At 39.9% G+C, this 14,417-nt stretch overlaps 1 protein-coding gene across 1 annotated transcript in view; it reads left to right on the forward strand.

Moving 5' to 3' along the window:
• Positions 1–829: 829 nt before the first annotated feature.
• Positions 830–14,417, forward strand: part of Mkl1 (megakaryoblastic leukemia (translocation) 1) — a 122,080-nt gene continuing 108,492 nt past the window's right edge. The window contains exon 1 of the mRNA XM_013024919.1: positions 830–885. The gene's annotated coding sequence lies outside the window, so the exon portion shown is untranslated. The remainder of the gene's footprint in view (positions 886–14,417) is intronic.

The following is a 14,417-nucleotide window of genomic DNA, read 5'->3' on the forward strand; positions in this document are numbered from 1 at the left end:
TGAGTTTCAAAATATATTCCCTGGGCTGGGATGTAGCTCAGTGGCAAAGTGCTTGCCTAGCAAGTGCAACGTCCTGGGTTTGATCCCCAGTACCAAAAAAAAAAAAAAAGAAAAAGACAAAATATATTCCCTAACAATGCGGAAATAAAATCCAAGGTATTCTTTTGAAATTAATATAAGAAATCTGCCATTAGCTTTTCTTTTCTTTTGTTGGTTATGGGGCTTGAACTCAGGGCCTAGATGCTGTTCCTAAGCTTTTTTGATCGAGGCTAGCTCTCTATCACTTTGATCCACAGTGCCACTTCCGATTTTCTGGTGGTTAAAGTCCCTGTAGTCTCAGGGACTTTCCTGACTGAGCTAGCTTTGAACAACGATCCTCAGATCTCAGCCTCCTGAATAGTTGGGATTACAGGCATGAGTCACTGGTGCCTGGCCTAGCTTTTCTTATTACTATGTATGAAAATATATATGCACGTATATATATATATATATATATATATATATATAATAAGAATATATATAGGTGTTTTTTTTTGTGTGTGCTGGTCCTGGGACTTGAACTCAGCCTGGACACTGTCCCTGAGCCTTTATACTCAAGGCTATCTCTCTACCCCTTGAACCATGGCTCTACTTCCTGCTTTTTTTGGTAGTTAATTGGAGATAAAAGAGTCTCATAGGCTTACCTGCCTGGGCTGGCTTCGAACCATGTGAGCCACTAATGTTTGGCTTAGGAATTTTTTCAAATATATTTTAAGTGAAACATCACTATTTAGGAGTTGATTTTTTTTTTCTTTTCTGTTATAGCATTCATTAAAATAACGCTGCTCCTCTGGGTTCCTTTTCCTGAGAATAAAAGATTGAGCTCATCCCTTTGTAGAAGATCTGGTGAGTATTTTAAGCTTGGCATGTTCAAACTTGGCAGATTTGATTAATATGTGGACAGACTAGCACGTTAGAACATTTTTTAAGTTCCAAACCACAGATTGTGTTTTAAACGAACATGGGCATGTATAAAAGTAATAGTTAAGCCTTGAGTAGTATGGATATCCAAAATGCCTCTTGCCCTGGGTGACAGATTTACCTTGAGGCTTTTGCTGGCCCTGCACATTTCTCCTCTGCTCTAAGCTATGCCAAGAGCAGAGTCAGGAGAGGGTTTGCTCCTTTGGCACTCTTTTCCCATCTGCAGGGAAAAGGGCTGCAGTTTTACTTCTGAAGCTGTTATCATATGCAAAGTTTTTGAAAATAAACTTTGGATTTGTTATTGGCTGCTGAATTTGTGACCTCTAGTATCCATGACTGCTGCCATTGTAAATGCATATGGATAGTCTACAAACAAAGCAGTAGCTCCATTTTAATGAAAAGGTTATTGGACACAAGATTTAACCTATCATCTAACTTAGTTTATTATATATATATATATGTCTCATAGATACTCAGTATATTCATATTGGAATAGATAAAGATGAGTTTTATTTATTTATTTATTTGTTTGTTTTTTGGTCGTGGGGCTTGAACTCTGGGCCTGGGTGCTGTCCCTGAGCTCTTCAGCTTAAGGCAAGTGCTCTACCACTTGAGCCGCAGTTCCATTTCTGGTTTTCTGGTGGTTAATTGGAGATAAGAGTTTCCCAGATTTTCCTGTCTAGGCTGGCTTTGGACTGTGATCCTCAGATCTCAGACTCCCTGGGTAGCTAGGATTAGAGGTGTGAGCCACCAGCATCTGGCATGCATTAGATTTTGATAAGCCCAATTGTTTCAGTGCCCTAAGAGAAAAAGAATTCTAATGTTTTTGAAATTGAGTCAGTTAGCTCTTTAGTTAAGAATATATTGAACAGTGCAAGGCATTGTTAGGTCTGGAGACTACAGAGGTTTTTTTTTTTTTTTTTGTCAGTTGTGGATCTTAAACTCTGGGCCTGGGTGCTGTCCCTCAGCTCTTCAGCTCAAGGCTAGCACTCTACTACTTGAGCCACAGAGCCACTTCTGGCTTTTGCTGTTTATGTGGTGCTCAGGAATCAACCCAGGGCCGCATGCATTCAAGGAAAGCACTCTACCAATGAGCCACCTTCCCAGCCCAGACTACAGAGTTTTATAAAAATGATTCCTGTTCAGATAAAAAAGAAAAAGAAAAAAGGAAACCTGGGAACAATTAACTTTTTAAAAAAAAAATCAGTTGTGAGGCTTGAACTCTGGGCCTCGGCGCTGTCCCTCTGCTCTTCAGCTCAAGGTGAGCGCTCTACCACTTTAGTCACAGTGCCACTTCGTGTTCTGGTGGTTTATTGTAGATAAGAGTCTCATGGATTTTCCTGCCTGGGCTGGCTTTGAACTGAGATCCTCATCTCAGCCTCCTGAGTAGCTAGGATTACAGGAGTGAGGCACCCAGTTGGTTACCTATTTTTTAATTCCCATCTCTGTGGCCTTTTTGCTATTGACAGCCCAATCATTGTTGTGGTGATAAAGAGAATACCTTTCAGAATTGCAAGACCTGCTTATATTGCATGAACATTTTATTTATCTGTCTATTTATTGTTTATGTTTTAGTGATTGAAGGGTATAGTTGGCATGAAATTGAATTTCATCTGTCTGTTGGAATTGTAAACAGGGTAGTTCCCTGTCTCCCTTTCTACTGTATTTGTTAGTATCTCAGTTATGCTGATCTAGACTAGATAAATTTGAATCTTGTTTAGGGAAATATTCTTTTTTTGCATGGTCCGTTAGTGATCTGCCATCATAGTTTGTGTAGTGTTCATGTGTAATGTTATGAACTATGTTTACTGTAAAAATGTTTTACTGAAAAAACAATGTAACTGGTTTAAAAGTTTGATGGTCATAAAACAGAATCATGAGTACACACAGACACACACACCCCACCCATACAGACACACACTCATGCACTCTAGTCTCTCTGATATAATCTTTGTGTGTTTGTGTCTATGTGCATGTATGCATGCCTGAGTGTGTGCTTGAACTCAGGGCCTAAACGCTGTCTCTGAGCTTTTTTACTCAAGGCTAGCCCAGCTCTGATACAACATTTAAGGGCAGAAGTTCTTGTACTGGAGTCATTATGTAAACCGATTTGGGGTGATGAGTAGCTAATCTGGTTACTTTAGGATTCTATAACCTGTATGAACTGTAGACTAAAAGCAACAAAGAGTTTTATCTTGTAAGTGGTTAAGGTCATCACTGAAACTATAAATTTTGTTATTGATGACAGGATCTGGTCATCTGTGATTACTGGAATTTGACTTGATGCAGAGTGCTTGTGTTACTATCTTAAGCTCTAAGACCTGAACAAAAGCATATTACATATGACTGGTTCATATATCTGTCTTATGTCACATGTATTTAAGAAGGGCTCAAAATTGCAGCCTCACGTCGGTCTAGAAACTGATTTGTCTGAACATTCACTGTTAAAGAAAGGGCTGGGGCTGGGGGTTTAGCCCAGCGGAAGGGCGCCCTCCCAGCGTGCGCAAGGCCCTGGGTTCAGTCCTCAGCCCTGGGGAAGAAAAAAAAGAAAGGGCTATTGTTCGTTCATATAGTTGTAGTATTGTATTTCCAGAAGTATGTTGAGACCCTCCAACCCCACTGCTAATTGGTGCATGAGACTTAGATCCTTCAATGAACTTGATATATAGAACAGTAGTAATCTTCACAATTCTACAACCAGGATCCTGTGAACTTGTACATGGAGTTCTATGGATTGATGTCAGTCTTTGGACTTAGGCTGTCCCTGCACTTAGAACAGCATGGGGTTTTGAGATTGCTTCCTCTCAGTCACACAGAACAGGGACATCTCTGATACATTGCTAAAATGAAAAACAATTGGGCTACTTCCTGACACAGAAGGAGCAGGAACTTGGAATTGAAACTGCCACATAGGAAGAGAGTAGGCCAGTGCAGATTAAAAAAAAATTTTTTTTTTTTTGGGTCTGGTCGTGGGGCCTGAACTCTGGGCCTGGGCGCTGTCCCTCAGCTCTTTAGCTCAAGGCTAGCGCTCTACTACTTGAGCCACAGCGCCACTTCCGGCTTTTCTTTTTTTGCTTATGTGGTGCTGAGGAATCGAACCCAGGGCCTCAGGCATGCAAGGCAAGCGCTCTACCACTGAGCCACCTTCCCAGCCCTGTCCTGAGTTTTTTTGCTCAAGGTGAGTGCTCTACTACTGGAGCCATTGCTCCACTTCTGCCTTTTTTGGTAATTGGAGATAAGAATCTTGTGGACTTTTCTGCCTCATCTGGCTTTAAACTGCAATCCTCAGATCTTACTCTCAGTAGCTAGGTGTCAGCCATTGGTTACCAAATACCTTATAACTATTTTTAACTTCCTTTAAAATCATCCCTTCACTCATCCTTTGTGTGTTAGTACTAGTAGAGCTTGAACTCAGAGCCTCATGTTTTAACTTGGCTTACTTGATTCATGTTCCAGACTGATATTTTACTGGCTCATTGAAATGGAATCAGTGTCTTACACCTGTAATCCTAGTTATTCAGGAGGCTGAGATCTGAGGATTGTGGTTCAAAGCCAGCTCAGGCAGGAAAGTCTATGAGACTCTTATCTACAGTTAACCACCAGAAAACTGGTAATGGCACTGTGTCTCAAAGTGAAAGATAGCCAGCTTTTTGAACAAAATATCCCAGGGGCAATGTCTAGGCCCTGAGTTCAAGTCCCACAACCAAAGGGGGAAATAAGGGGCTGGGAAGATGGCTCAGTGGTAGAGCGCTTGCCTTGCATGCATGAGGCCCTGGGTTCAATTCCCCAGCACCACATAAGCAAAAAGCAAAAAGCCGGAAGTGGTGCTGTGGCTCAACTGGTAGAGTGCTAGCCTTGAGCTGAAGAGCTGAGGGACAGTGCCCAGGCCCAGAGTTCAGGCCCCATGACCGGACCCCCCCCAAAAAAAAACATATTCAAAGGGGGGAAAAATAGCAAACTAATGTTCTAGTACACCTGAGCTTGTTAAAGGCCCATGATGTTAGTTTATCCCTTTAATGGTGATATTAAATCTCATCAGTAAGTTAAAATTTCTGTCTGCTAGACTAATCCATTCTAAAGTTGCCTTTCTTTGTAATGTATAATCTGTAGAATGACACTATTTGATTAATGATAATATTTGATTACTTTGGATAACTTTTGTCAGGAAGTATGTAATTCTTAAAATTGAAACAGCTCTTAGAACAACAACTAAATTCTCTGGCATTGTTTAAAAATTGAGTATCATGGAAGGCAATATGTAGTTCATAAGTTCATCTAATTTGAGCCCTTTGTAGTATGAACTTTTTTTTGTAATATGAACTTTTAAGTGCATAGTTTAAATACAGTTACATAAGAGCCTTGGGATGCAAAACTGGTTTTCCTTGGGTCACAAAGACTTTTGCTGATAACCTTTTCATAGTTGCACTTTAGTGGAGTATTAATAGTTTTCATAGTTTTCAAACAAGTTCTTTCCTGTTTTCAAAATTCCTTCTTCTAGTTGTCTTATGTGTGCCTTGGAACAATATATCTCTTAGTGAGGAGTCTGAAAACACTTGGATTTGAACCCCAGCTCAAGTTATTTAACCACTCTAAACCTCGGTGTTTGGCACTGTTTTCTGATCACAAGTATTAAGGGTTATTTATTTCTTAATCTGATAAAATTTGTCACATAATACTTAGTGACTTTTTAATTTTTTTTCCAGTGTTGGGGCTAGAACTCAGGGCCTGGGCACTGTCCCTGAGCTTCTCTTTGCTCAAGGCTAGCACTCTATCACTTGAGCCAGAGTGCCACTTCCAGTTTTTCTGGTTTATTGGAGATAAGAGTCTCTTAGACTTTCCTGCCTGGGCTGGCTTTGGACTGTGATCCTCAGATCTCAGCCTCCTGAGTAGCTAGGATTACAGGTGTGAACCACCGGTGCCTGGCTAAAACTCACTTTTAACTTAGGATACTTGTAGAGTCCATATGTCAGTCATTTTTTAAATGGTCTATGCTTGCTACATACCACTTTGAAAATAATACTACAGATTTTATAATCTTGGAAATGGATTAAGGCACTGATGGTTACCTCATATCTGCTTAGAATCAGGCTACAATTCAATTTGGTTGTTAGCTGTTCTGAAGAGAGTATCAGTTAATTTTCCAGTGCTTCTCTGTGAGAAAGGCATACCCTATGTTTCTATAGGGTATGGTACCATGTTTCCATAGGGTATTTGGACAAGTATTTGGAGCATCTTTAACTATCTTTTTTTTTAAATTTAATTTTGTTTTATTTGTGAACATACTGTACAGAGGGGTTACAATTGCATGGGCAGGATAATGCGTACATTTCTTACCAAGCATTGCAGCCTCCTCCTTTGTTTACCCTTCACATCCCTTCCCAGCTTTCCCCCTCCCCCCCAATCCCAATCCTTCTCCTTCCCCCCCCTCTTTAACTATCTTTTAACTATCTTAAGCATCTTTAACTAACTAAGTGGTTGTGAGCACATTTGGTGGACAGGGATCAGGGATAGTAGTCTATAACATAGGATTTCCCACATCAATGTCAGGTTTTAAAAAATTTTTTGTTTTGTTTTGGACAGGGTCTCACAATGTGTTCCAGGCTGGCTTCAAACTTGCTATGTAAACCAGGTTGACCTTAAATTCAAGACCCTCCCTCAATCTCTGAGGGCTGAGATTATAAGTATGTGTCTCCACACATGGCCTAGTATTTTATTTTATCATAATTATTTTTAAAAAGTTATTGACTAGCCAGGCATTGGTGCCTACCATCTAGCTACTTGGTAGTCTGAGATTACCAGCCTTAGACACACGAGACCCCTTTGCAACCAGTACTGGATATGATTGTTTACATTTGTCATCCCAGCTGTGTGGGAGGCTGAGATTGGGAGGATCCGGGTTCTAGGCCAGTCTGGATAGAAAAATTCTTGTGACTCCATCTCAACAGAAAAGAGCTGGAAGTGATGACGTTTGCCTTTCAGCCCAGCTATGGAAGGAAGCAAAACACAGGTTTACTATCCCGGTGTGCACCAACTCAGGAAGCAAGACAGTACCTACAGCATAAAAAGGTTGCAGGCGTGGCTCAGAGGTAGAACAACCGCCTAGTAAACCTGAGGCTTTCATGCCAACCCCCCTAGTATTGCATAAACAAAGTTATTAAAGCAGAAAAATTATTTTAAAAGAATCTTTCAGAGGTATAGTTTGTAATTTCCAGCTGGGTGCTGGTAGTTTATATCTGTAATCTTAGCTACTCAGGAGGATTGAGGTTTGAAGCCAGTCTGGGCAGGAATGTCTGTGAGACTCTATCTCTACTAAACCACCAAAAAGCTAGAAGGAGAGCTGCGACTCAAGTAGTAGAGTGCTAGCTTTGAACAAAAAAGAAGGCAGGACATAGTCCAGGCCTTGTTCAAGCCCTAGGACTGGCACATACACACTTGTGTGTGTGTGTGTGTGTGTGTGTGTGTGTGTGAGTTCTGAACTTTTCTAAGGGATTTAGTTCTTATTTCCTCATTTGAGAATCTTCATGCAGATTCTAAAGGCATTTACCATTATGATTTTGTTTTGGTGGTATTTAAACCCTAAAATTAAGAGTAGTTGAGTGGTTAAAATGGCTCAGTGGTTTAAGCAAATTGGTATTATTTTCCTGTAGTAATCTGTGTAAGTTCATGGTTGATGGAAATAATTGACTTTGTGCCTGGTATTCTAGAGATGCCTGCATGTTGCTTGTATTACTTTCTCTCTTTGTTATTATCTCTATTTCTCTTGCTTTCTCAAGGACAAATGGTGTATTCATTTGTTAGAAAATAAATTTTATTAAATATGTAATTCAACTTGTAGCTTGTTTCACTTGAGCCTAATACAGTGTTTTGGCACAGATTTTTGGGAAGATAAATAGTCTTAACTCATTTTATCAGTATCCAGAGCAGTGTTTCTCACTTATGACTGACTCATAGTTTAAGACATGTTTGATATTAGGATCCAATGTACTATAAGTATGAAGAGATCAGAAACAGAATAAATCAGTTTCTATTTTACTCCATTTTATTTAATGGCAAAATTTTTACCATCACCTATTGGTAATACCAGTATACTGGTGATATTATGAGTGCAATTAAAAATATATTTTTTAGTATCTTTTTTAGTATCTTGTACAAAGGTGTTACCATTCAACAAATTAGTTTATAAGTACAATTCATCTTGATTGATGTCACCCCTTTCATCCTTCTCCCCCATACCTCCCAACCCAATTCCTTCCTCAGTTTTCCCAGTTTTATTGAATATTCATTGAATATTATGACTGCATTCTTCTTCCTTTCTCTCTACATTCATCTATCCTGTTAAGCTTCCCTCAACGCCTTTTTTTTTTTTTGTTTGTTTGTCAGTCATGGGGCTTGAACTCTGGGCCTGGCGCTGTCCCTCAGCTCAATCAGCTCAAGGCAAGTGCTCTACCAATTGAGCAATAGTGCCTATACTTGCTTTCTGGTGGTTTATTGGAGATAAGAGTCTCATGGACTTTCCTGCCTGAGCTGGCTTTGAATCAAGATCCTCAGATCTCAGCCTCCTAAGTAGCTAGGATTACAGGTGTGAGCCACCGGTCCCTAGCTTCCTCAATACCTTTCAAGTGCCAGTTTCCTGGTATGGATATAGTTTTAAAAATACTGCTTATTGCCGGGCGCTGGTGGCTCAAGCCTGTAATCCTAGCTACTCAGGAGGCTGAGATCTGAGGATCGTGGTTCAAAGCCAGCCCGAGCAGGAGAGACCGTGAGACTCCTATCTCCAATAAACCACCAGAAACCGGAAGTGGCGCTGTAGCTCAAGAGTGGTAGGGTGCTCGCCTTGAGCTGAAGAGCTGAGGGACAGCGCCCAGGCCTGGAGTTAAAGCCCCATGACCGACCAAAAAAAAAAAAAATACTGCTTATTTGGCTCAGCACCAGTGGTTCATGCCTGTAATCTTAGTTACTTAGGAAGCTTGAGGATTATGGTTGGAAGCCAGCTCGGGCAGGAAAGTCCTTGAGACTCTATTGCCTGTTAACCACCAAAAAGCTAAAAGTTTAGCTATGGCTTAAGTGTAGTGTGCTAGCCTTGAACCAGAAAGAGAAGGGACAGTACCCTGGCCCTGAGTTTAAGCCCCAGAGCTGGCATAAAACAAAAGAACTCACTTACTGTTTGTATGTATTTGATTCTGAGTATTGAACCCAGGGTCTTGCATATGTTAAATAAGCCTTTTACCACAGAGCTATATCCCAGCTCTTGATTTATTTACTTACATACATTCATGAGTTTTGAGCCCGAGCTATAAGAGTCTGTGTATTTCTATCTACTTCACTGCTTTTATGGCTAAGGCATTTCATCTTTGGGCTTCTCCTGTGCTGTATTCCCAGTCATCCATCTCAATAACTTTCAGGTCTACTGTTCAGTGGTATTAGCTACATTCATAGTATTTTGTAATCATCAGCGCGATTTATCTCCATAGCTTCATCATGCAAAACTAAATCCTGTTGATATTAAACAATGACTCATTTCTCATTCCCGTCCCCTCTTAGAAGCTGCCATTTTGTTTCTTTCTCCATTATTTGGACTAAGTTAACTATTACAAGTAGGATCACACAATATTTATTATTCTTGTTATAAATCTAAACTGTGTGATGTGTTTTAAAAAAGCTTATTTAATTTTTTTTGTAGTCCTGGATTTTGAACCCAGGACCCTCATTCACACTTGGCCAGTGTTCTACCAACTGAGCTATCCTTCCACCTTAATGATATTTTGATAAAAATTTAAAACTTCATTGACCTTAGATATCTAGAGCATATTGCATATAGCTCCCTCTTGCCCAGTAGCATTGAGGCCTAGACAGAGTCTGCTCATCCATGTTTCTTCTTTTGCTGCCCTTATAATCTTGTTGTACTCATTTTTCATTCCAGTGCATTGCCTAGCCCGTTTTATTGCATACATGCTTCCCTTCCAATTTTTCCTGCAAACAACATAATTTCGTGCTCCTTTATGTCTGAATAAAATTCTGTTGTACATTTTCTTAAGCTGTGTATTACCAACATAAATGTGAGTGCATAGGTAACCAACTGCTTCTTTTGGAAATATACCTAGAAATGATATAACTGGTAGTTTCATTTTAATTAATTAATTAATTTGTTGGTCATGGGCCTGAACTCTGGCCTGTGCGCTGTCCCTCAGCTCTTCAGATCAAGGCTAGCGCCCTACCACTTGAGCCGCAGTGCCACTTCCACCTTTTTCTGCTTATGTGATGCTGAGGGATCAAACCCCCAGGGTCTCATGCATGGAAGGTAAGCACTCTACCACTGAATCACCTTCCCAGCCCTCATAATTTTTAAGGAACTGCCATACTGATTTCCATAGTGGCTGAACTGATTTATATTCCCACAAACAGTGTGTATGGGTTCCTTTTTTTTTTGGGTCCGGTCGTGGGGCTTGAACTCTGGGCCTGGGTGCTGTCCCTCAGCTCTTCAGCTCAAGGCTAGCACTCTACCACTTGAGCCACAGCACCACTTCTGGCTTTTTTTCTTTTTTTGCTTATGTGGTGCTGAGGAATTGAACCCAGGGCCTCAGGCATGCAATGCAAGTGCTCTACCACTGAGCCACCTTCTCAGCCCACGGGTTCCTTTTTTTCTTCATTCTTTCTAGCATTTTATTATTATTTTGTCAATATTGGATTTGAATTCAAGACCTCAAGCTACCACTTGAATTACATTCCAGCTCTTTACTTTCTTGATGATAGCCATTCTCTTCATGTAGGGTGTTTTTTTTTTCTTTTTCTTCCCCCCACCCCCTTATACCAGGGCTTAGACTCTGGGATTCTTATTTCCACTTACAGTTGGTGCTCTACCACTTGAGTCCTGACTTCAGTTTAGGGTTTGTTTTTTTTTTGCTGGGTAATTAGAGATTAGAGTCATGGACTTTTCTGCCCAGACTGGCTTCAAACCATGATCTTCAGATCATGGCTTTTGAGTAACTAGGGTTATAAGTATGAGCCATTGGTGCCCAGCTCCTGCCACCTTTTTTTTTTTTTCTTTTTTTTTTTGGCCAGACCTGGGACTTGAACTCAGGGTCTAGGCACTGAGTTCTCATATCAAATCTAGTACCATGTCTTATAATATTTTAATGACTTACACTTAGGTTAAAGCCATTAATGCTGCAGTGCTGTCAACAGTGTGTATGTTGCTCTGAGAGTCCTGTCTCTCTGTGGTGCCAGCAGGTGTTCAGGAGTACAGTATCTGGCCCCTTCTGATGACTCAAAGTACTCTACAATTTTGAGTAGACATTCGTGTTTGGATGTTCCTCCAAAACTGTGGCAGTTTTCATTTTATTTATATTTATTTCCTTAGTGTTTGGAAATACTTGATGACAAGTTGAGATAAATCTTCCTTTTATAAAGTAGTATAAACATGTTCTTGTTATATTGGAGAAGAGCTCATTGGGAAACCTAAGGATAGGATATGAGGCTGCAGGCACTGGAAGGGCTTCTCTTCAAATGTTCCATTGTAGTGTGCAAACAAAGCACTACACTGTAAATGTCTTCCTTACCTCCAGGTGTTCCAGTCTTCATCCTGGTGAGCCTTGTTTCAACAGGTTTTTTTCATTCCAAAGTTAATAATGTTAATAAATGGCCTTTTTCATATTATTCATATCTGAACAGGATCACTATGGCAGATTTTTCTATACCGTAGATTTTCTATCGCTTGGTGACATTTCAACTTATGTTGGCTTATTGGTGCATAGGGCTTTGGTGTAAGAATCTAAGTAACTGAATTGCCTGGTGACATTTTAACTTACGTTGGCTTATTGGTGCATAGGGTTTTGGTGTAAGAATCTAAGTAACTGAATAAGCTGGGTGCCGATGGCTCATGCCTGTAATCCTAGCTACTCAGGAGGCTGAGATCTGAGGATCACGGTTCAAAGCCAGCCCAGTAAACCACTAGAAAACCAGAAGTGGCTCTGTGGCTCAAGCAGTAGAGCGCTCACCTTGAGCTGAAGAGTGCAGGGGACAGCGCCCAAGCCCAGAGTTCAAGCCCCACAACCCAAAAAAAAAAAAAAAGAACTGAATAATTCCTAACCTCAAAATTAATTTCATAATTAGTCTAGTTCTACTTTGGACTGTAGGCAAACCCTCTGACTCCTAAAATTATCCTATACAGCTTAGTATCTAATTACAAATCAGCACTTTCCACTCACACTATTTCAGAAGCTTAATAAAGCTGTAACTCTATAATGCTGAGGGGCAACCAGCTGTCCCCAAACTTAAAGATACAAGTAAGCTGGAGAGCTTATATAAAGGGACATGAACTCACCAGCTGGAAGCAGTAGAAATAAAAACAAGAAGTAAAATGTGGAGAGTGAGGTTGACTGGAATACATTGTCAGTGTGTATGGAAAACTAACAATCAACACCCCCTCAATATAACAAATTAAGCTAATTAAAAAAAAAGTAAAATGTGTACTTTATCCCTGTCCTCAAGCCTTTTCCATTAAACACTTCTCTACATCATTCCCAACAAGTCCCTACCAGATATCCAAATGGCAAATCTTCTTTGAGCAATCCAAACTACCTTTCACTCTTGAAGAAAATCTTTGGACAGGAGTGGTCTCAAGCCTGCAATACCAACCACTTGGGTAGAAACTGGAAGGACGAAGGTTTGAAAACAGCCTAGGTGAAAAGTTAGTTAGACTTCATCTCAGCAAAAAGCTGAGCGTGCTAGATGCTACCCCATAGCCCAGGCTGTCCTGAGACTCATGGTTCCTTGGGACTATAGATGTATACTACCACACTTGGCTATTGGAGTCACCATTGACAGTTTCCATCTCCCACAACTAAATACAAACATTTCCATTTCATAAAAATCTTTTTTGATTTATTTAACGTTAATTCAACAGAACAGGAGTTCTGTTCCAGGTACATTATGTGGATTTCCCTTCTTTCTATATTAACTTTCTAAGTTCACGATCTTAGTGTAGTTCTTTACTTTGCCTAATGTAGTAGCTTTCCCCTATCCCATTTTTCCTATTTCCAGTATATGCTTCACCGCTACATTAATTCTTAACTAATTCTTTAAGATTGATTCTCTGTAGAATCATCAGGACCACCCAGAAGCCTAAAGAGTATAGATTATGGCAGCTGCGTAGATATGTATGTCTGCCTCTGTGAGCTTCAATTTTACTACTTTGAGGCAATCACTTAAATCTCTTTTTTTTGTATATATTTTTTATTGTAAAGATACTGTAGAGAGGGGTTACAGTTACATGAGTAAGGTAATGAGTGCATTTCCTATTGAGCATTGTTATCTCCTCCTTCCTTTGTTTGTCCCCTATCACCCCTTCGCTCCCCACCTCCCTGACTCCCCTGCCCCCACTTATATCTCTTTAGGTCCAGTGTTCTTCATGTTTCTAAATATACTTTTAGTTTTTCCTTAATCTTCTTTAAAAGTGTCACTAATTCTTTTTGTACTTTTTTTTGGTGATACTGCGGTTTGAACTCATGGGCAAGTACTCTTCTACTTGAGTTACTCCTTCAGTCCTTTTATATTCTTTAAGAGTCACAAATACTATCTATATCCATATGTATATATGTTTTTATGTATTCATGTGCTTGCATATGGGTATATGTATATGCATATGCATATGTGTATACACACATGCACATATATTGGTGCTGGGGTTTTAACCCAAGGGTTAAAGCTACTGTATAAATTTCTTCTATAAATGATAGAAGTTCATTTAGCTCACAGTCTGAAGACTGAGATGGTCCAAGAGCATGGTACTAATAACTGGTGAGGACCTTCTTACTACATCATAAACATAGTAGAAGGAATCACATGGTGAGACAAGAGCAAGTATGCTAGCTAGGGTCTCTTATTCTCTGATGAAATCACGAATATGGGAGCCCCATCCTCATCTTCGCACCTAATCCTAATTTTCCCCAAAACAACATGTGAATTTAGGAATTAAGTTTATAACACATGATTGGGGTGGGGAATACTTTGAAACCATAGCACCCTGGAGATTTTCCTCATATAGCTTATTTTCTCTCTGCTCTAATCTGGACTCACAGCTTTTCATGGCTTGCTCTTCTGTTGTTGCTCTGATATTTGTCTTCACTTTGATCCAGGGAATTGTGTTTCTTTCTCCTCTGAGTTAGAATTCCTAGTTGGATCCCATGTCTTTCTCTTTGTAAACTCTCTAGTTTTGGTAAATTATATCAAGGTACTTAGGACAAAAAGTTTTTTATTTCTTGGAATATTTGATTGATAGTTGTTAAGCTGAGTAAGCAATTATAGTTTGAAAATATTCCTCTCAGAATTCTCTTTAGAATTGGAAGAATTAGAATTACTTCACATCGGGCTGGGAAGGTGGCTCAGTGGTAGAGCACTTGCCTTGCATGCATGAGGCCCTGGGTTCGATTCCTCAGCACCACATAAGCAAAAAGAAAAAA

The sequence above is a fragment of the Dipodomys ordii genome, unplaced genomic scaffold, assembly GCF_000151885.1.
Source record: "Dipodomys ordii isolate 6190 unplaced genomic scaffold, Dord_2.0 Scaffold79, whole genome shotgun sequence".
In the NCBI taxonomy this organism is placed as follows: Eukaryota; Metazoa; Chordata; class Mammalia; order Rodentia; family Heteromyidae; genus Dipodomys; species Dipodomys ordii.